General features: G+C 44.1%; 1 protein-coding gene and 1 long non-coding RNA gene across 5 annotated transcripts in view; one reads left to right on the top strand and one right to left on the bottom strand.

Annotated features, from left to right (window-relative positions):
- Positions 1–12,874, bottom strand: part of LOC138488131 (uncharacterized) — a 225,363-nt gene extending 212,489 nt beyond the window's left edge. The window contains exon 1 of the long non-coding RNA XR_011274591.1: positions 12,575–12,874. This is a non-coding gene — a long non-coding RNA (uncharacterized lncRNA). The remainder of the gene's footprint in view (positions 1–12,574) is intronic.
- RFFL (ring finger and FYVE like domain containing E3 ubiquitin protein ligase) overlaps positions 1–21,021 on the top strand; it is a 799,537-nt gene that overhangs the window by 15,627 nt on the left and 762,889 nt on the right. Inside the window, exon 2 of one of the 4 annotated variants that reach the window (XM_069614895.1) lies at positions 9,487–9,516. The exons of the other annotated variants lie outside the window; for them this stretch is intronic. The gene's annotated coding sequence lies outside the window, so the exon portion shown is untranslated. The remainder of the gene's footprint in view (positions 1–9,486; positions 9,517–21,021) is intronic. 4 annotated transcript variants of the gene reach the window in all.

Here is a 21,021-nt window from a genome sequence, read left to right as displayed (position 1 = left end):
TCACGCCACCCCTAATATGTGAAAAGAAATGCAGAGTACTATGCCACCATTGCTCACCTGCCCCAACCCCATTATGGCTTTTGTTCTTCCTCTAAGTACTTCTTTCTGCAGTGCCTTAGTCATAACAGCACAGCTGCTGCAGATAGAGGCTGGTAGTGATATCCTGTTGTCCTCGGGCCTTTAGAATGTGGTTGCAACCTTGCATTTTCCTGAATTTTGAAGAGATCAAGAGTGGGTGTATTTAGGGGGGGGGGGCAGTGGAATGGGTATGTTAAGTGATGGAGAAGCGTTATTTTTGACCGGGAGGCAGTAATAAAACGATTGTAAACCTGTTTAATCTTTTGGGTGGGGCGGTTGCAATGTGACACCGCAATGGTGCTTTCTTTCTTATTGTATCTAGCCAATCTGCGGCTCAAGATCGGAACAATTAAAGGACATCTGGCTACGCTGTCCATTTTCAAGCGTTCCTCTGAAGGGGTTTCCTACTTCAAAATTCTGTTAATTATTCATTTCTTGAAAGGGCTCACTAATGTGTACCCTCCAGTCCCTTTTCATGTCCCGACTTGGGATTTAAATCGTGTACTTAAGTTCCTAACTTGTATACCTTTTGAGCCTCTGCATTCTTGCCCCTTGAGGCTTCTAACATTAAAAACAGTCCTTCTTGTGGCCTTAACATCAGCCTGCAGGGTTGCAGGCTCTCTCATGCAAACCTCTGTACACTACTTTTCACAAGGACAAGGTTGTACTTAAGGTTAAACCTTCTTTCTTACCAAAAGTAGTTTCTGACTTTCACTTGTCACAAAAGATCATACTGCCAACGTTCTACCCTCCTCCTCATTTGGGAAAAGGAGAGGTTTCATAGACTGGAGCCAAAAAGGGATCTGTTTTTATATTTCAAGAATGTCAAAATTACGTCAGGATGACCAACTTTTTGTAGGTTATACTGGCCATAAATTGGGATTATCGGTGACCAAACAGACCATATCTCGCTGGATCATTTTGGCCATAGTTGAGTGCTACAGATTGGCGGGAAAGGACCTGCCGGATGGGCTTCGAGCCCATTCCACTAGGGTTATGGCTACTTCTGCAGCTCTGAAGAGGGGAGTCCCTGCAGCGGATATTTGTTCAGCTGCAACATGGGCATCAATGCATACCTTCATCAAGCATTACTGCTTAGATGCTTCTTCTTCCAACGAAGGATTATTTGCTAAGGCGGTACTCTATTCCGGCCATGAGAAAAATAATTGGTACTCCCACCTTCAAAATTACCACTGCTATGGGAGTCTATCATAAAATGAGCAATACGTGGGAGGAAACCATCCATTCAAAGAACAAGTTACTTACCAACTGTAACGTTCTTTCGACTGGATATTCCTCCCACGTATTCCTCATCGCCCCTCCCATCCCGCAGTACAGTTTACATTAGTTACACTTCTCTCACAAAGAGTTTTTCAGTCATGAGGCACACCTCGAATATTTCCTCAAAAACAGAACTGAGGCCAACGGGCGTGGCACGGGCTACTTGTGCTGGTGGTGACGTCGACACGGTGTGGGGCCCGTCGGGAGGAAAAATTCAGAAGCGGCGAGGCTGGCGAGATGCGAATGTTGTGGGATGAGGAATACGTGGGAGGAACATCCAGTCGAAAGAATGTTACAGTTGGTAATTAACTTGTTAATCTAGGCGAGTTAAGTGTGAAGTAATTATCATAGGCCACTAGGGGCACAGCTGTTGAGTAGGTAGGATGCAGTGCGCCATGTGTGGGCCAGTAAAAGGCACTAACACAGTTTAGGCGGGGTCAAACGAACCACGATAGTTTGACTAGGCTTGGTTGGAATCCAAACCATATAGGTGATTGTCTCACAGCCTAAGTGGGCACACCCTGCTGTTATGCTTCGCAGAGTCAAAATCCACCATGAAAAGAATAAAAAACAGCGGTGCCAGGGGGCAGTCAAGTTTTACCCCTTGTTTAAATCCAAGAATTCAGTGTTGTCCCCCCCCCCCAATGACTGACTGAAATCCTGGTTGGATCATAGCCAATGTTCCCTTAAATTATTTGTTTGTAAGTGCAGAAATGGTTTGCTTGTATGTGCACATTATTTTCCATTTGCGTAACTGATTTTGTGAGTGCCTACTAAGTGAGCCATCCCCAAAAAGTTTGGACGGAAATTTCCCATTCACAACCACTGCATTGCAAACCAGTGTACAACACGTTGCCATAGCCTAAAAAAGCAAATATTTAGTGATTTGTGTTTATTATTTTTTTTTTTTTCTTTTTACAAGTGCTCATCCACCAGTCCGACTTCCAACATCTGCCATAGTATCTACCAAAAGCATGTATGTACATAAAAGCATTGCATGCTCATTATAAATAGGATTTGTCAACACGGTTCAGAAAAAATGCAGAATGTTTTTTTATGCCATTGGAGAAAAAACAACTCTTTACCTAAAGCATCACTGATGTGGCTGTCAAAAAATTCAAAACACAAAATTTGCACGTCGAATAATGTCCGCTAAATGGGGTTTCGGAAAACAATACGATAGAACATGCCTTTCATAATTGGTGTAAGGGTGATGCTTGCATCAGAATAATTGCACCGCAGAATATTATAATCAGAATTCTTGGCCCTCTGCTTACTATCCACATTGTTGCTCTGTGAGTTATGACATTTACTCAAAACCAGCCTTACAGCTGAGAGGCATATACAACATCCATTTTTTTCCCAAAAACCAGGAAAATGTGCCATAACAAACTGGAAACAATTAACATATATGATCCTACCCCCTGCTACTACCCAGAATGAGTTAATGGTTATTCACCCCCATGGTTCCTTTTCCCCGATTTATGACCTGTGATTGTGTTATACACGTCTTTGTGTGCCCTGAGGCCTATGGGCAAATGGTGCTCCTATAAAAAAAAAACCTCCAGGTATTTTTTCGGATCTGTGACCAGCAGCAGTAAGTTATAGGAAGGCACTCTAATAATACTACTCGATAAGGGGGAAAAAACACGTTTTTTAAAAGAATAGTTTCATTATTTTCAGTATTACATTGAACATTAACAACATAACAAACATCCGCCAGACCCACCAGAGGTTTTGTCTGCTGCTTATCCATTTAGCTACCTCCTTTGAGTTCATAGGATATCCAGAATTCTTATTCTATGTTGGCACCACTGTGCCATATAGTCGCTTTGTAGATCGGACAGTATTGGGCCCCATTCCTGTTTGAATCTCCCTTGGTCTCCTTGAAGTTTGTAAGTTACCCCTTCCAGTTCCGCGAAGCTCCAAACTTTATGCAAAAAGTCCTGTATTTTTGAGGGGGGGGGGGCGGGGAGGAGCAGGGGTGTTTCCAGTTTTGTGCCATCACCAGCCATGCTGCTATCAATTGGGTTATCATGCCCCGCTTCTGAGTCTTAGTGGGTATCTTCGCTTTTGGTTCCCACATGCCACACATCCAGAATTCCCCCCCCCCCCCCCTCAGTGTTCTTCCAGTCCCCTAGCGTTTTGCATCCTCTCCAGCTTTGATGGGAAGCATTGATCGTATGTGTTTGAGCACAATGCAACTAAAATATCAATAAGATTGTGTGGATTCTTTCCTATGTGTAGTGGCATTGCAATGTCATTTTAATCCCCATCTCCCTGAGTTGGATAGATCTGGTTAGTTTGGGGATCATACCCCACAGGTGTTCCCATTGTTTTCTAGGAATGGGATCTCCTATTTCCCCCCCTTTCCCTCATGTAATTCCACTGAACTAGTTCTTGCTCATTCAGATGCTTGTAAAGATTGAGAGTAGGCTTTTCGATCCTGTTTGTTGTGATGTATTGTTCAAAGGGCGGCGTTGGTTGTCTTTTGGCTGCCACTTTTATTATTGATATACTTAGCCAATGTTTCAGTTGATTGTATTTAAATCTGTAATTTTCCTCTAAACCGATGTCTTGAACGCATTCCTCGCCCTTAGTACATGTCTCTTATTATTTTGGCAGCCTGCTATTTCCCATATCCTAAACACTTCATTGTCTATCCCCGGTGGGAATTCTGGGTTTCCAAAGGGCAGAATGGTGAAGGCTTCTTCGATAATGCTCCCCGCCCGGTTTTTATCTCACTAATCCTTGTGGTCAGATGCCTTGTCCTTTTGTCTAGCCGCATAAGTCCCTGAAGGGGTGAAACCGTGACCACACCGCCCTGTCGTGCCCATATTTTATGTTGGTCTCCCCTTAGACATTCTCTCATGACCCTTAATTGTGCAGCCTTGTAGAATCTGAGGAAAACACTAGCCTCCCTTTGTTCCTTGGGGCAGTGAGTGTTGCCATTTCTACCCTGGGATGTGGTTTCTTCCATATGTATGATTTTATGGCCTTATTCGGGGAGTTAAAGGACCATGGGACTCTAATTGGTAGCGCTTGGAAGTAGTACATTACTCTTGGAAGGGTCACCATTTTTGTCATTCTGCCCCACCACGTTACCATTAACGGGTTCCATTTTGTCAAGTGTTTTCTGATTTTTCTTTTTTCCCCTGTAGTTGTGGATAGTTTGCTCCATATGGTTCTACTTTTTTTTTGTGAGTTATGCCTAGGTATTTTATGCCCTGGCCTGCTTCAGTTGTGTCCGCTCTAGTCTTACTCCTACGTCCCGTCCCCTTTCCTCCATACTTTTGGGACATTCCGTCCAGTGGGATGGGACCGGAGCACTTTTGTAAAAAAAGCATTAAATTGAAAAATGTGTCCTTCTCTTTTTACGAGCGGGTAGCGCACTTGGCCGTAACCCAGCCCTCCTGAGCTCCGCCCCACGCATCGCCTTTCAGTCCTTTTCTCTGCGCGGTCGGGGCTGGATGCACTTGCATCACCGGGAAGATCTTTTTCTTGTTTCCCATTGTCCTTCTCTCCGTTCTGCGGTCGCGTAGTCCTCCGTCTATGCCGAATCAACTGGGATTTTTCTCTTGTTCCTCTTGCGAATGACGCTTCGCTATGGAGGATCCCTATTCTTTCTGTTTGCGGTGTCTGGGACAGGATCACTGTTGGGACTCGTGTTTCTACTGCGACTCCCTTTCGGTCCGGGCACTTCAGCGGCGTCTTCGGTCGGAGGAGATCTTCCAGCAAGTTCCTCCACCGCATTTTCAACTCTTCATAGACGAAAAGAGATGCAAGGTAAGTTCCTTACTTTTAGGGCACCCCGGCCGGGGACTTCTTCCAGGTCCAGGAGGGGCTTCAAGAGCTCTGCTACCAGGGTTTACCCTGAGGTGCCTCGCAGGCCTAATGGGCGTACCTGGGGCTTTCTCTGAGGGTTCCCACGAGGGGCCTGCCGACCCGAGATTACGATCTGAGGTTCACCAATCAGGTGCTAATAGCCAGCCCAGTTGTGCTGAGGCTTTGGGTATCGGAGTTCGCTCCGAGGTCTCCTTGTCTGGAGCTTCCCATACAGACACTGGGGTGCGCCCTGAGTCCTCCATTGAGGCTATCCGGGGAGCTATAAAGTCTGCACTCCGTTCCGAGGTTCCTCTCATTGAGGCTAAGATGTGTACCGACAAAACTGAGGGACCCATTAAGGTCTTGTCTGTGAGGTGGATTCCTCAACATTCTCGCACTTGCGGTGATGCCGGTTCTGTTGAGGGGGCACAGGGAGAAGTTGCTGACCGTATCTCCTCTGTTACCGGCTTTGCTGAGGTTCCTCTCTTGAGGCTAATTAAAGGGGCCCTTTCTGGATGTCCAGTAAATATCTTAGGCACCACAGTACCGGCTCTGCCGAGGAACCTTGTGTCAAGGCTAAAGTTTCGATCAAGTCCCCTGTCCATCCTGTGGCGACACATGCCTCATCCACACATGTGACACAGTTCTCTTCAGGTGTGGACAAAATTGCGGGCCTTCCCTCGTGGGCTACGCTGGCCATTTTGGATTCTTCCCTTAGACCCACGCTATCGACGACGGGTGCTGGCAACCTTCTTTTTGTTGAACAAGTTTCCATCAGTCAGTGTGAATCCGTCCCACCCTCCTTATGACTGCTGTGCTCGGATGCCACTACCACATACGGTCTCATTTCCTGGCATCCTTCCTCATTACGTTTGTGGGGATATGCACCTTATGGGCAGCCTTTGCCCACCCGAGTGTCTAAATCTTCATCAGAGGGTGCCTTTTTCAGGAAGTTTCAGAGACTTATGCACTCTGACCCCATGAGGGAGTACTTTAAGGGCCTTTCTCATAGCTCTGTCACCAGGTTTCCCTCCCCCCGCCACCCTCCCTCCCCCCCCCCCACCAGGGCCTGCCAGTACTGGACATTGCTCCGAGGTTCACCATCATGGTGCTAAAGTCAAGCCCAGTTCAGCTGGCTGCTGTTATACCAGGGTTCACCCTGAGGTCTCAGTTTCTGGAGCTTTCGCCGCTGTAACCAGGTTTGGTTCCTCTTGTGGAGGCTTAAGTCTATATCGACAGATCTAAGAGGCCTTCTCATAGGGTCTTGTCAGTGAGGTATTGTCCTCAACCGTCCCACACTCAGGGTTGTGGTGGTACCGGTTCTGTCGGGGGGAGGAGGTGGCAAAGAGGGAGGCCATGGACCGCATTCCCTCTGGTACCGGCTTGTCCAGGGTTCCTCTGTTGGAGGCTAATTTTGAGACTGCTTCGAAGATGTCGACTTAACATCCGAGACCACCCAGTACTGGCTCTGCTGAGGATCCTTGTAAGGCTAAAGTGTTACTTAAGTCCTCCGACTCTGCCGAGGAGGCGATTGCCCCAGGTACGCATGTGACACAGTTCTCTTCAGGTGGTGACAAAATGGTGGTCCAACCTACATGGCCTATGTCGGCCACTTTGGATACCTCCCTTACACCTATGTTCGCAACGTATGTCGCTGGGAGCATTCCTTTCGGCAATAGTAACCCGTTCTGCCTTCTTTTGAACGGTGTGCGCGGGCTCCGCTGCCATGTGCCACACCTAGATGGAATTCTTAACTTTAGCCCGCGTCACATCTAGATAGAAATGTGAATGTTAGCATGTACCACACTTAGATGGAATTCTTAACTTTGGCCTACGTCTTATCTAGATAAGATTGTGAATGTTAGCATGTGCCACACTGAGATGGAATTCCAAACTTTAGTGCGTGTCGCATCTAGATAGAAATGTGAATGTTGGCATGCGCCACACTTTTAACTTTAACCTGCGTCGCATCTAGATAGGATCATGAATGTTAGCATGTGCTACACCTGTATGGAATTAACTTTAGCCCGCGCTGCATCTAGACAGAAATGTGAATGTTAAGCATGTACCACACTTAGATGGAATTATTAACTTTAGTTTGTGTCACATTTATACAGGTGACCGTGTAACAATGTTAGCTTGTGCCACACTTAGATGGAATTCTTAACTTTGGCCTATGTCGCATCTAGATAAGATTGTGAATGTTAGCATGTGCCACACTGAGATGGAATCCTGAACTTTGGCCCCCGTCGCATCATTCTCCACGGTAGATCACGCACATGCACAGCCATATACTGTACCCTGGCCATGCATCATCTCTCCCAACCCGTGCTTGCACACACTACGCACCCACTCCTAGAACTTTTCCTGCAAAGACGGACCGATACCTGCCAGAGCAGGACACTATTGAGTGCTCCCGTAATTTTGAGCTCGGCGTTTAACCTATCGGCAGCCTAATACATAATCTCAAACTCTCTGACAGCAAGTATAGGTGAACAAGCTCTGGCCTTGTCGCATCATGTGTGGGGGGGCTGCAACGAATCAAAGGCAGCATTAGTCCTCTCCATTCCTGTTTAGCTCCCACGGTGAGTCTTCAAATGCACGACTTCTCAATGCCTCTGAACACTCAGGCTTGGTTAACGGCTTCACCCTGCGCTGTGCGACGCCACCTTTCGAAATTGCTCACTCCTAGAGGAAATTGTCATTTTAACTTACTGCACCTATATATCGTATTAAACCGCAATGGCAAACATTTGCTTGGCATGCCCTTTCATTCGCGCCCTTTCTCGCTTGCTGTCTGTTGGGTGTGTGTTTGCTAGAGGCATCTCTGTGTTGTTGCAGATGACAGCCGGGTTAAAGCAAAAACGCTCACTGGATTGCTGCTTTTATCCATTAAAAAAAGCACAATTGGAGCAGAGGTAAGGACCAGCCTGGTATTTGTAGACCTACATTGTCACTGTGTGTTATACTGGAATGTCGCGACCACGCTGGGGCGCATTGTCGATATGGGTGAAGTTGAGGGGATGTGGATAGACTCTCAGCTGGCCTCATAGTCCCTTTTTAAAGGACTAGAGGGCCAGGCTGCTGGTCTCAGAGCTCCGTTTTTAGTTATTTTCTACGTTTTTGTTAATTATGTTTGTTCATATTCTGGCAAATGTGCAGGTTTGGCAGCGTGAGCGAACAACCGTGTAAACAAAACATTGCTCACGGAAGGAGTTGGAATCTTAGGGCAACACGTTGCAGAAAAATGACATTTTGACAGGAAAAATGACGCAAAATAACCCATTGAGCAACGGAAATTACTTAATTGAACAGTTTTTAGAAGAATTTACGATGTTGATTTTTATAAATTACTTCATTATATATTGTAGTCTTAGTAAGAAGTGTACACTTGTTTTACTGAGTAAGTCACCTTATCAAAACCTAGAATAGGCACATATGTTATTTTCTGATAAGTTATCATACCAAGATGAACAGTCTGGCACATTACTATTGTACTTTTCGACAAGATCCTTCATGGAAAAGGGGGGGGGGAAGCCATATTGGTTGTTGGTTGCTTTGCATAAAAATCAAAGAGCAGTTTGAAAACAATGAGTTAATTAAGACGTGCTGGGCGGTGGGCAGGGGGGTGGTGACGTGCTGGGCGAGAGTACAGCTGGTGTGCTTTTGCTATTACAGAGCCAATGCCACAATATCTTTTTGATAGTCAGAGGTAAGGGAGAGTGGGGGACGGGCTGAAGGCAGTATCTAGTGCAACAATATTAGCAGTAATTAGCATTCGTTCTTTTCTTGTGCACTTTTCACTGTTTTTCTCCATTATATTTTTTAGGCACGTTCCATCTAAACCCCTCTGCCCCCTCATAAGGTACATTTGAAAAGTCGATCAAACATGAATTGAACTAGCAAGGAAAAACAAAGGCATTATATTTCAAAGGGCCAGTTGGCTCAGAAAGGACTTGTAGTTGTTGAACTTCTTTGAGAAATGTTGCCTTTGGTTGCCAAGTTCTTGAAAGTGGCAGTGCAGCAGCCTGCGATGTTAATAATTTGCTTGACCCAACTGAAGTGATATTATGAAAGTTGCCTGACCAGATCTTCTGCTTATTGTAGTAATCCTATTTGATTGAACTGGTGGAGCCAACTGGAGTGTCTGGCCCACCATGGTGCGCAGATGAGATGGAACGGGAGGGGGTGGGGGGTTTTATGACAATTTGGCACATAGGACCTCTGGCACAGCATGCCCACAGCAATGATTTTTTATTTTTTTGTGTATTTTTATTTCTTCTTTTTTTTGCTGTTTCACAGGTGGCACAGAGTATGAGAAGACGAGATAATGTGAGTCATTGTGCAAGGTTTGATCGGTGGGTGGTAGGGTCTTGTAGAAAGAGCGCACAATGTTTCTTCCTTTTTTTTCACCACTACACGGTGGTTGATGCATATTCTGCTAGCAGCTCCTTGTACTGTGGTGTCTGGATTGTTGTGAGCACTTTTTTTGTCCACATATACAATGTAGTGTGCATACGTGCCCAGTGAGGGATGGAGATGCGTTTCCACATATCCTCTCTACTGTGAGTCTAAACCTGGTACAGTAGAAACCTGATTATATTAAATACAATGTTTGTGATCTTTGCCATTTGCACATATTGCATTTTAGGCCTCAAAACGCACACTTGCCACTAGCCTTTGACGACTGATAACTTAATTAACTATTGGTGAGTAAGAAATGGTGTGTTCTATACATGTGGAGACTTGAGGGTGGGGGGGGTGCGTGACTTTTCATGCCTTGATAGTAGCTTGCAACGTGTTTTTACCCCATTTATATTGGAGGTTAGGGCTTGATGATATGGACCAAAAGTCATCTCAATATTTTTGGGCCGATGGCGATATTCAATCTATATCTCAATATTGTGTTTGGGTTAAATGCTCTGTTGAAAGTCAACTACATGTGAGATAATGATGATGATGATGTGTTATTTATATAGTGCCTTAATCCAAAGCGCTTTACAGAGCACATATTTACATACAATAAATATTGAGATGCCAACATCTCACAGATGTTGAGATGCCAACACTACTAATACTGAACAGTAACTGAAAAACACAAGTCTAACGTTATTTGTTGTTTAACCTCATACTAAAATTTCAATTGATTCAAAAGGACATCATCTCAACAATAATGTGAATACTAACAAACAAATGTAAGTAGGATAAACATCCCTAATAGTTACTTCCTTTGAGTATCTTATTTTATCTGTATCTGTCCTTTCTTTGATGCTTATGGTCTAGGTGTCTGTGTGCTATGGTGTGTAATAAATTAAAATAATCCCTATAAGCACTGAAGTAGGCATTAAGTGACATTTTGTCATGTTGATTTGCCACCCTCTTAATTTAATGGGTGACTGATTATATATAGATTTCGATGTTAACGATATTGTCTAATCCTATATCGCTTTTGAAAATATATCAATCTATCTTTTTACTACCTTGGCTAAGAGGTGAGCATGTGCAATGTGGTCCCCTACCCCCATTCCTCCATCATGGCGCTGCACCTAGCGTGTGCGGTCTGCGGAGGCTTCAAGCCCGCATCCCAGTGTCCCGATCCACAAACCGCCTTACGTGCCCTCCCCAGGCCCCTATTGGCTGTATTTCGTTCCGGGATTTGCACGAGGGCCTAACCCTCTGCACGTCCGCTCCCTGTGCCATTTACTACCTTGGCTAAGAGGTGAGCATGTGCAATGTGGTCCCCCTGCCCCCCATTCCTCTATCATGGCGCAGCATTTGTATCCCATCAGACTCCCACAATCCCGCTTGCAGGCCCGCCCTCAAATCGTCCAGTGCTCAATTTCCCCCAGCCCTCCCACCTCCCTAATTGGCCAGCTCACTGGCCATAAGTGACCCTCCCAGGGCAGCCCTCTGCCTGGCATCCCCCGCGATAAGGGCCCCAAGGCCAAGGGCGGATCCGACATTGGCGGCTCCAAGATGTGTCTGCAGGGGAAGCCAGTGAAGCCAGCAGTCAACAGACGCCAACAAAAACTGTGAGTGTGGCATGGGTGGGGAGTGGAGCAATTACTCTACTCCAGAAAACCCCTACCACTCTCTTACTTGAAAATAACATAGACTGCCATCGACTCACACCAGGTGCATGCCCGCACCTAGGTGAAACTTGAATGTTAGCATATGCCACACTTGGAATTGTGGATATTGACCTGCACCGCATCTGGATCGGACTTTGAATGTTGGCATGCCCACACCTAGATGGAATCCTAAACATTGTCCTGCGCCGCATCCAGATAGAATTGTGAGGGTCAACAGGTGCCACACTTAGACAAAACTGTGAATGTTAGCATGCTAAAGGTCAGGTAATCCACTAACCAATATAAACTCAAACTCTGCATACTCATCTTACTCAAAAACTCGCACAACCATCTCTCGCACAACAAGCCGCACGCACTTCACAACACAGCAACAACACATAAGCCGGAGCAACAGCACACGCGGACTGACACCGATCCAATATCCGCACCAAAGCTCAGCATATGGTGTATATCGAGTTGAAACTGCCAACAGAACACCACTCCTCTCACTATCCTACTTCCTCTTCACCTTACTAACCCATCCTACCTTATCATTTACAGATCCGCCAGAGCGCCTAGGGACCAATTCCGTTGGTGACGGTGCGCGGTACAAATACCTTTTAACATTTAACATCTCAAACTTTGATGCACAGCCCTATTGGAGGCACTAGGAATACATGTGTACTTGGACATGTTGGTGCATCACAGTTGACAACTGGTGCATCACAGTTAACACAATGGACAACTAACCTACATGAATGTGTAGAGTTGTAAATCCATATACCCTATTTAATCTTTTGCCAAGTTGTGTTAGTTAGCTACGTTCAATTTCAGTCCTCTCCAGTGGATCCCAACCTATTGATTGGAGTTTGATTTAAGTTGAAATTGAAGGTCTCACACTGTCATTGCTAAGTGAAGCCAGATTTGGGTAATCCTTGGTAATCCTGGGACGCTGTTGAGACAGTAGATTGAATGTACACTTTTTCACTGTGTGAAACCACTAATTGAGATGTCCAAGCAGAATAATTGTTTAGAATGAAAGTGTCACTTTCAAATACGCCACATTAGATCTAGCCTCCTGAGTTTTTGTTTTCTTGCAAACATTTAGAACACCATTTGGTTATTGCCCATATATGTGTGTAGTCCTTACTGTTCTTATTTAAATACACAATATAATATTTCCTGGAAAGGAGAACATTAAACATGGCAGTTTTAACGAATATCTTCAAAGAAGTAATCCTATAAATAATTACATTTATGCATTCAATAAACGTGCCCTAGATAAAATTAAACTTTGTGGTATAACTCATCTCGCTGACCTGTCAGAGGCACCCTCATTTCGTACCTCCAGAATGATAAACGAGGAAAAACAGTGCAGGCACACGGCCGTCATTCCCCCGTGCCCGGACGCCTCTGCCGTAAGAGTGCTGCAGCCGGCCGCTCTGCTAAAGAGCTGGCTCTGAAGTCCTTTCAGCCTAACTTGGCTTCTGCTATTTTTTTTTCTTTTTTTTCTTTCTTAAATGAGTTTACCGTTTCGTGCGGGGAAAAACGAGAAGCTTCGGACTGCACGGCTAATTGAGAATCAATCCAGTCAGGCTCGCCTGAGCAGGGAATGTGGGGCAACGGGCCCGCCGTAGACGGGCACCTGGCTGTGCAGTGAATCTCCTTCCCGCTCGCAAGGCGCATAAAACTGGGGCTCTGTCCTTCCCTTCACACCCTCCTCTCGCGCTAGGAAAGCTGCGGTGGCAAACACTCACTGATTTATGAACATTCCTTTTCCTTGCAATCTCTGTTCTGTCAAACTTGATTTTTTTTTTTTTTAAATCTCATAGTAAAACAAAAAAATCTATTTAAAGTTAAAAATCACTCCTTGCTCACGTTGTCGACGTAAGTGCTATGTGGGTCGTTTTAGCCTAATATTGGTCTTACCGGCGACAAACTGTCTTTTGTGCGTGTATTTATTTGTTTATTAAGAGACTACTTTTTTTATCTTGTTAAAACGGTTGCTGCCCCCACGTACGGAATTCCGCACCCATTTATGTCTGCTATCATCGTGCTGGTATGGGGTGTCCTAAAGTGACACTTAGCAGATGACACCTATTGCAGCCTCACATCCTCTAAGTTTTGCTATCCAGTATTGCTATCAGCAGAGTAACAAGCAGATATATAGAAAATAACCATAGGTGGAACCGTGGGGAGCGCATTCACCGAAACATATGAATTCTGCTTTATATTAAGGAAAACTCAAACTGCTTTTGCTACTGCATGTCGTGTACTGCACATTGTCTGGGAGACGCTTGCACAGCTCTTTGTGGTGTATGTGATAATTTTGTTTAAGATCACAGTCACTGCTTCTGAATGTGATGTGGGTTAAGCCTGCATTGCTGTATCCATGCTCTACCTGTTCTTTGTACCTACAAAGCTTGCACCGTTGCTGCCTGTGTATCTATTCTTTGTCCTCGATGCTCTTAGTTCTTGTCCCCGATGCTCATAGTCCCGGACCTGTATTGTATTAGGTGAAGCTTGCACTGTTGCTGCCTGTGGTGCATCTGTTCTCTTTGTCGCTGATGCTCATAACATGGTTTGTATTTGGTAAAGCTTGCACACTAACAGCAAGGTTGCGATGTACAAGGCCTGCCAGTGTTATTTCTAACCAGACTTCCGAGAATTATTTATGTAATTGCAGCTGTAAACGTACTTTGATTACCAGGGTAGGTTTGAGGCTGTGCCAGTCACTATGCAAAGGTTCTCAAAGTAAAACCTTTGTCAGTGATGTGAGGTTTCTCAAATGCCCCTGTAGTGCTGTATTCTCTGCAGTGGGACTTCAAAACTAAGACCTTGTTAAGCAGAGTTTGTCCCTAAGGACATGGTTTTGTTTTGCGACTGTCCAAGAACATTCTAACGAACGCCATTGTGGCAATAAAGCTGCCATCTTGGTGATGCCCTGTTAAGCTGAAAAATTTGTCTGGTTGGGCTCTTGTTGAGAGGGGATTTGCCTGTAAATTCGAGCTGGGCTTCCCTTATGGCGCAGGGTCCTGTTCTTATGCAAATGTATAGTCTCCTCTGGTAAGACCTAGAGTTAAAACCTGATTGAGGCCCTCGTGATTGGGGATACTCCTATTGTTGGCGAACACCATTGCTGGGTGTGCTGTATAAATATATATATATATATATATATATATATATATATATATATCTTTTGCCAAAGGGTCCAGAATAAGACGTTCGTCTGTGTCCTTTGCCTACTAGGTTCACAGTGGGATGTGTTGTACAGTGTTTAAATGGGCTGAGAAATTGAGTGGTGGCCTTAACGAGTCGCAACACGTTTTGTGACTGATACCTGAGGAGTGTCTGAAACAACATAAGAAGCATACATAATATGGCTAGCCCTACAGATAAGGGGTGGATTGGCCACTTTTACTCCCTAAAAATAGGCAAATACTCTCTAAAAATAAGGAGCAAAAATACTCCAAGCAAGAAATAGGAAACTGTAACTGCCCACCAAGGCATGAGTGTGGCAAGGGCTCTAGTCCTTTTACAGAAGGCAGGGGTGATTGCAATTCACAGACTTTCAAAAACGTTTCCCCTTTTCCATTGTGGCCAATCAATGTCTCATATGGAATGAGCTGCGCATATTCACTGAACTGCTGACTGAAAGCCCTTTTCTCCATTTGAGGCGACTAGGATTAGGCCTTTGGACTGGGGCCAGAGGATCACATCGGCACATTCTGCATTGAACCGTTCATATGGACCAGATACTGTCACGCCCCTCGCCTACGTGGGTGGGACAAGCCAGCCTTATGTTAATGACTTTACTGTTACTAAAGTGTATCCAGAACCCTCACATGTTTCATATCTAATCAACTATTGTTATTCTGTCTTGTATTGTAGACTAGGAAAGAAAGATATTGAAGACTATTCTCTGGTTTCATCTTGGATTGGACTGGACAACATTGAGAGTGAGGCTTCAGAGCTTCAAGGAAAGCCAAGTGTTGCTGTAGTAAACTTCTCATTGGGTTTTCATAGTGTGGCTGTTCAGGCAGGTCTAGTATAGAGAATCCGAGCATAGCGCTGGGTAGGGGAAGGATTTTAAAGTTTCAATAGATCTGTATGGTTTTCTGATACCAACTCTGACTTTCAGGACAGATACTGAGGTGAAAAGTGTGTTCTAAATGTGACCCATGCTTTGGCCAATAGGATTTTAAATCCTTCTAAGGTTAAAATGGCTGTTTTACGAAGGGACTGGATATGTCCAGGAGAGGTGCTGGGAAAGCTCACACTGTATGCACAATTGAGATGCTCCCACAAGAAAGCAGGCATTATGGAGCCATATGTGCTGAAATTCCCTGACGGGAACTATAGTAATGAATTTAAGGTTCTGGTTTAACGTGTTAACAAATGAAAAAGTGTGCATTCGAAGTAGTGTGAATAAGGAACCCTGTGTTTAAAAAAAAAAAAAATAAAAAAAAAATAAATAAAAAATCGGCATGAGAACATTTGAAGCATTTACTAATAATTTGTCCTACCTTGATGTCACAGTGTATTACTCTATTTGGCAAGTTTGTTGACAATTTGGCTCGGCTGGATGTAGAGAATTTGGGCCTCATCACGACCTCGGCGGTAACCCTTAAATCCGGCGGTAGCGCTATTACCGCCGGATTTAAGGGTCCGCCGAATCAGGGCTTCGGCAGATTTCGCCCCAGCTCTTGGCTGGTGGGAAATCCGCCGAAAATGTGCGCTATTACCGCCGGTGGGAAATCCGCCGGCGGTAAGAGCGCAAATTTTCCCCATTGAGCCCAATGGGGAATGGGGCATTCCCGAATGGGCTCAATGGGGATTGGGGACTTCCAAGTCCGCCCAACTCGTGATCCCGCGCTATTAGCGCCGGGGGCTATGGCGGTCGCGCTAATAGCGTTAGCGCTACTGCCGAGGTCGTGATCAGGCCCTTTGTGTGGTAATGCCGGGGAATAGATCGGTAACCTTGTCTCTTGCGATTGTGAGATTTTTGAAAGTTTATTGATCTATGCAAGTGAAGGTTTTTTTTAGCTGCTATCTTTATCTGATGCTAACTACTTTATAATATGAATGTTGTGCAATGTTATGATTTGCATGTGATGAATTATACAGCTTTTAAAAAAAAAAAAAGTTTACTTTTGGATGTGATTTTATCCTTTAAATTTGACCTGTCTTTTTAATAAAATAAAAAAAAGAAAATAGTATTGTTATTTCATCTGATACATTGGAAAGGTTGGTTTGAAACCATATACCAAAAAAATAAGAGAAATTGAGTAGTTCATTATACACGTGGCTCTCCAAGATCTTCGCTGGGAATGGTGGGTTTGATCTCGACCTGTAGTTAGCCGGGTCCTCTGTTTCTTCTCTTCTTTAGGAGAGGTTTCATGTAGGCTGATGTAAACAATTTCGTTACTATTCCCATGCTTAGGGATATATTCATTAGTAGACTGATTTAGAGAACTGGTGTTTTATGGCTGACTAGTTTTTTTGTAGGTCCTGTAGGCATAAGTTGCTGTGCCATGTTGGTGCTTTAAAGGTTGGTGAAAGTGTCCCCTCTTATTGGGTCGAAACGAGTGTTGTGCTAGTTGTTGGGGTGCTTGTTTCTTGGAGGGTGTTTGTGGTCCTGTGGGATGCATCAAATGCCTGTTGGATTCTTGAACTTTTGCAGTTAGGTGGGCCCTGATACTGCAGTATAACATTGGAGAGGGTACGATGTTGTTTCATGGAATTGTTTTAAAATTTCCTCTGATACCGTAAATTCCATTTTGTGGATGTGTTGCTGATTGGATTCTCGCAGTGTAGTGTGCTTCCTGACTTTTAAAATTTCCGATTTGTATAGCTGAATTTGTCATTGGTATTTAATTTGGTCCAATTGATTGTAGTTTTTCCTCCATCGCTTTTCTAGTTTCTTTTTGAGTTCTCTGTTTCTCTGTGAACCTTCTTGCTACGACTTTTTTCAGTGTGGGTTTGAAGAGTTTTAAGGGTGTTAATTGGTCATTTGCGTCTGTGATCCTGATACAGGTGCACAGGTTATCTTCATCTACGTCTGGCCTAATTTCGTGAAGCTGGGAGGTGTCGGGTTTGGTGGTTTCTAGTAATTGTGTTTGTGTATCTAGGTCAAGTTCTTTTCCGTTTCTTTTGCTTGTCGCCAGGTGTTTTATGATAGTTAGTATTGTGTGGCTCAGGATTTTGATGGTGACTGGATTCTTATGTAGCTCCAAATGATTGGTACCAATGGGGTGGTGTTTGAGAGTGCATACCTGCATAAGATTGCATTGAGTGAGGGTGTGTCCAGCTCGGACAGTGGGTCTGTTTAATATTATATGGTTTCATTTTCTCTTTCAAACCAGACGTTGACTTCTCCCAGACCAATGATGTTGTGGCGGTGGCTAGGTTCGCTATGGGATCCAGTGAGCTCTGTGGCTAAATCAGGGTTGGAGGTTGATGGTCTGTAGATTAGGAAGAAGAGTATGTTGATATTGATATTTTATGTGTCTCACGCTCAAACACATGTTTCATGTTGAATTGTTTGTTGTGTTTCAGTTTGACCAGGAGTGATTTGCAGTCTTCTGTATCTGAGGGTAGGAATGTGGAGGTGATAAGTTTTTTTTTTTTTGTGCTAGAGGAATTACCCTTCTGGTTTCTCTGTTCAATTGTATTAGTTGAAATTGTTGGGCATGGCTTCTTGAGCAATTCGTTTGTAATTTTCTGAGAGTTCTGGCTCTGTGAAGAAGAGGGCGCTGGTAATGCCTTTGGTGGTAAAGTTTGCAGCGGATGTGCTCACATCAATGGGGTAATGTTCCCAGTGAGGCTTCCTTACCTGTAGTGTCTGTTTCGTGGTCACTGATCCTTGTGTTGGGGTGGCCTCAGAAATTCGTAGTGGTAGGGTTTGGAAAACGCTAACTTTACAGAGTCGAAAATGAGATTTCCAGCAGGCGGAAGCCTCCCTTTGGTGGTTGATTTGCAGCTCCTAACCCTTCTGGTAGTGAATTTATCAGAAATTCGTAGTGGCAAAGTTCGAAAGCGGCTGAATGCTAGGTGGTGAAATCTTACAGTGGCTGAATTCAAAGGCAGCAACGTTCTGTTTTGGCGGTATTCAGGGTGCCTAGATTCAAGGTGAATTCCAATGCAGTAAGAGTCCAGTGGGTGTGTTTGACGGCCGCAAAATTCAAGGTGGTTAAGTTCGGAGGTAGCAGGTTTGAAGTGACAAAAACTCAGTGGTGACAATGGTTGCAGTGGCAAAAATCACAGGCGGGGAATCCTCTCTCCCTCCCAACCCATTCTATGCCTATACGTACCTTTGTCTGTTTATCGACAAACAGACCCCTCCAAACTGCACCTTTCGTATGCCGGATTCGGATTCCCCAGCTGAATGATCTCCAGAAACATTTACCAACACCCATTGGGTTCAATAGTTAAGCTAGTACTGGACGAAAAGGATTGTAGGAAACTAGTCTCCTTTATCCTTGTAGCTTTTCTGATGAGCAGGTGCATAAATTTATCGTTTTGCCTTAACGGTTCAATAAGGGGAAAAATGAGGCTGCTTTGAGCCTCGGTGCATTCAAGTTACTCAACTGTTCAATCACAGCAATCCTGTTCCTCTACACTCCCACTCGGTTCTGACCTGATGCTGTCCATTTTTCCAAGTACAGTGCATTTCAGAATTGTGAGTCAATGGTTTTCTTTTTCATTGTTAACTTTTTAATGTGCTTGTGAGGTTGGGAGCATTTGTAAATCTACGCGAAGGGCGTTGTTATTCTAGGTTTGTATTGGAAACGATGCTTTACTAAAACACATTTATATTTGCCATATTTGTTTCTGGTCACTTGAGACAGATTTATTTCTCTAAACATGTTGTGGACAAATAAATGCCTTAGACAATATAGGCGGTTTAATTTAAACAATGTATCAAACGTATGACAATATTTTTGTATACAAATTAAAGTATTGATTTCCAGTCCATGTTTAGAAAGCGTGTAATAGAAATTAGATGGCACAATGATGTCCGCATTTTTTGTTTGGCCTTTATACACCCAGCCTTGATTATCTCCGTGGGGTAAGCTTATGACTGCATGTAGGTTATGAGGTTTGATTAGCTCGAGGGAGGGGAGGATCTTTAGATGGAGGGTCTTATGATAAGTAGTGGGACACACATGCTAGATCAACGCCATCACAAGGTTTAACAGTTTGAAGATTGAATGCAAATCTGGGTCAAGAAACACTAAATATGTGACATTTCCAAAATATAAATATACAATTACTGTGCATTATTTTCGTTCCAATTCTTAAACTACCATTACATAACTAAAAATAAACCGTACTTTTTCCGTTTTAAGCAGCTGATTCATTTTCTGATTCAATGATTGGTAATCTGTAGAAGAAATGTTCCCAGCCTTGCCTGATAAAGTAAAGCCTTGCCTGCGTCAGAAGAGTTCTTGATGTACTTGATGTTGCTGACTTCTAGCTGGAACCGTGTAGGTGAGGGAAATTTTGGCTCAGCGCTTTCTTTTCTGGTCACAAACATTCTTTTCATTATTATGTCTGAAAGCAGCCTGTGCCTCCAGAGGATTTCTGGGAGGTCTGTGACTTGGGTTTGGAGAGTGAAGTGTGCCCCGAATGGACCCTGAGGTTTACATTATTTCTGGTTAATGCCTGTTATTGTAGAAAGCTTTTCCCTCTATATATGCAACAATAGCCTTTTCAGATTTTGCCTTGTTGGTGGTGCAAGCTGGCAATGGCCAACTGTGGTCCTTAAATACTAGAGGGGCTTTAGTGATTGACTGAATTATGTATTTGTTTCCACACCATTTGCATTGCATGATTGTGTGTTGTACCTGGCCGTCTGAAACCTTGCAGGAATAGCCATAAAATCTTGTGGAATGGCAATACATTGCAATGATGTGAATACCTGGTATTTTGATGTCAAGGCCAAGAGCTAGTATGATATGATAGCAGTTTCTGTTCTATGACGCGAGTATCCAAACATGCTAACACACTATGGAGCAAGTGATAGTAATACCAAGGCCTACAATGGCAATAGCTGAGGAATGGCTACACCTTTCCTGGGCAGAAGCCCAGTGCTTGAAATAGAAATGCAGACGTGCTGGTGCTCACTATTTGAGTATCTGCTTACTGTTGAAAAGTACTGCTACTCCCTCATTAGAAGTACTGACTTCCTGATAAGAAGTGCTGTGCTACTCCTTCCTATATCTTTCAAATAAAACAGTGCAGGTACTCCGCCCTGACAAACACCTTCCCATTGAAAGAACTGCAGAAGCAAAAATGATTGACTTTCTTAGTACTCATTAGGATCTGCTGCAGCAGCTTGTCCTGATCAGTAAGGAGGTATACGATTATTACAAGGAGAGTCTTGCCACATGCAGCTGGCTTTTGTTTTGTTGTCCCCGTTTCTTTTCCACATGAGTTGCCCTCTTGGAAACATCTTCTCAACCCTCTGCATATGTGCCCCCAGCTAAATGTGTGCATTTATTGAAAAGAAAATGCTTACTTCTGGGATGAACTTGCCCTGAGCTTGGTTTAACTGGAAACGCTCCGTCCCGGTATCTTTTAAAGGATCAGTTATCACACTGCTACTTAAAAAGACTCCACTCGATCCATTAGTTAGTGCAGGATAACTATATCGTGAGTCTACCGTGAATAGCCAAAATACTTGGCAAGATGTCAGCAAACAACTTTACTATCTTGTGGAAAGTACACCACTACTGGATCCCTTCCAATTAGCTTTTGGCCG

The sequence above is a fragment of the Ambystoma mexicanum genome, chromosome 9, assembly GCF_040938575.1.
Source record: "Ambystoma mexicanum isolate Mex_15411 chromosome 9, UKY_AmexF1_1, whole genome shotgun sequence".
Lineage (NCBI taxonomy): Eukaryota > Metazoa > Chordata > Amphibia > Caudata > Ambystomatidae > Ambystoma > Ambystoma mexicanum.
Note: the sequence above shows the minus strand (reverse complement) of the source record. Positions and strands in the feature narration are given on the sequence as shown.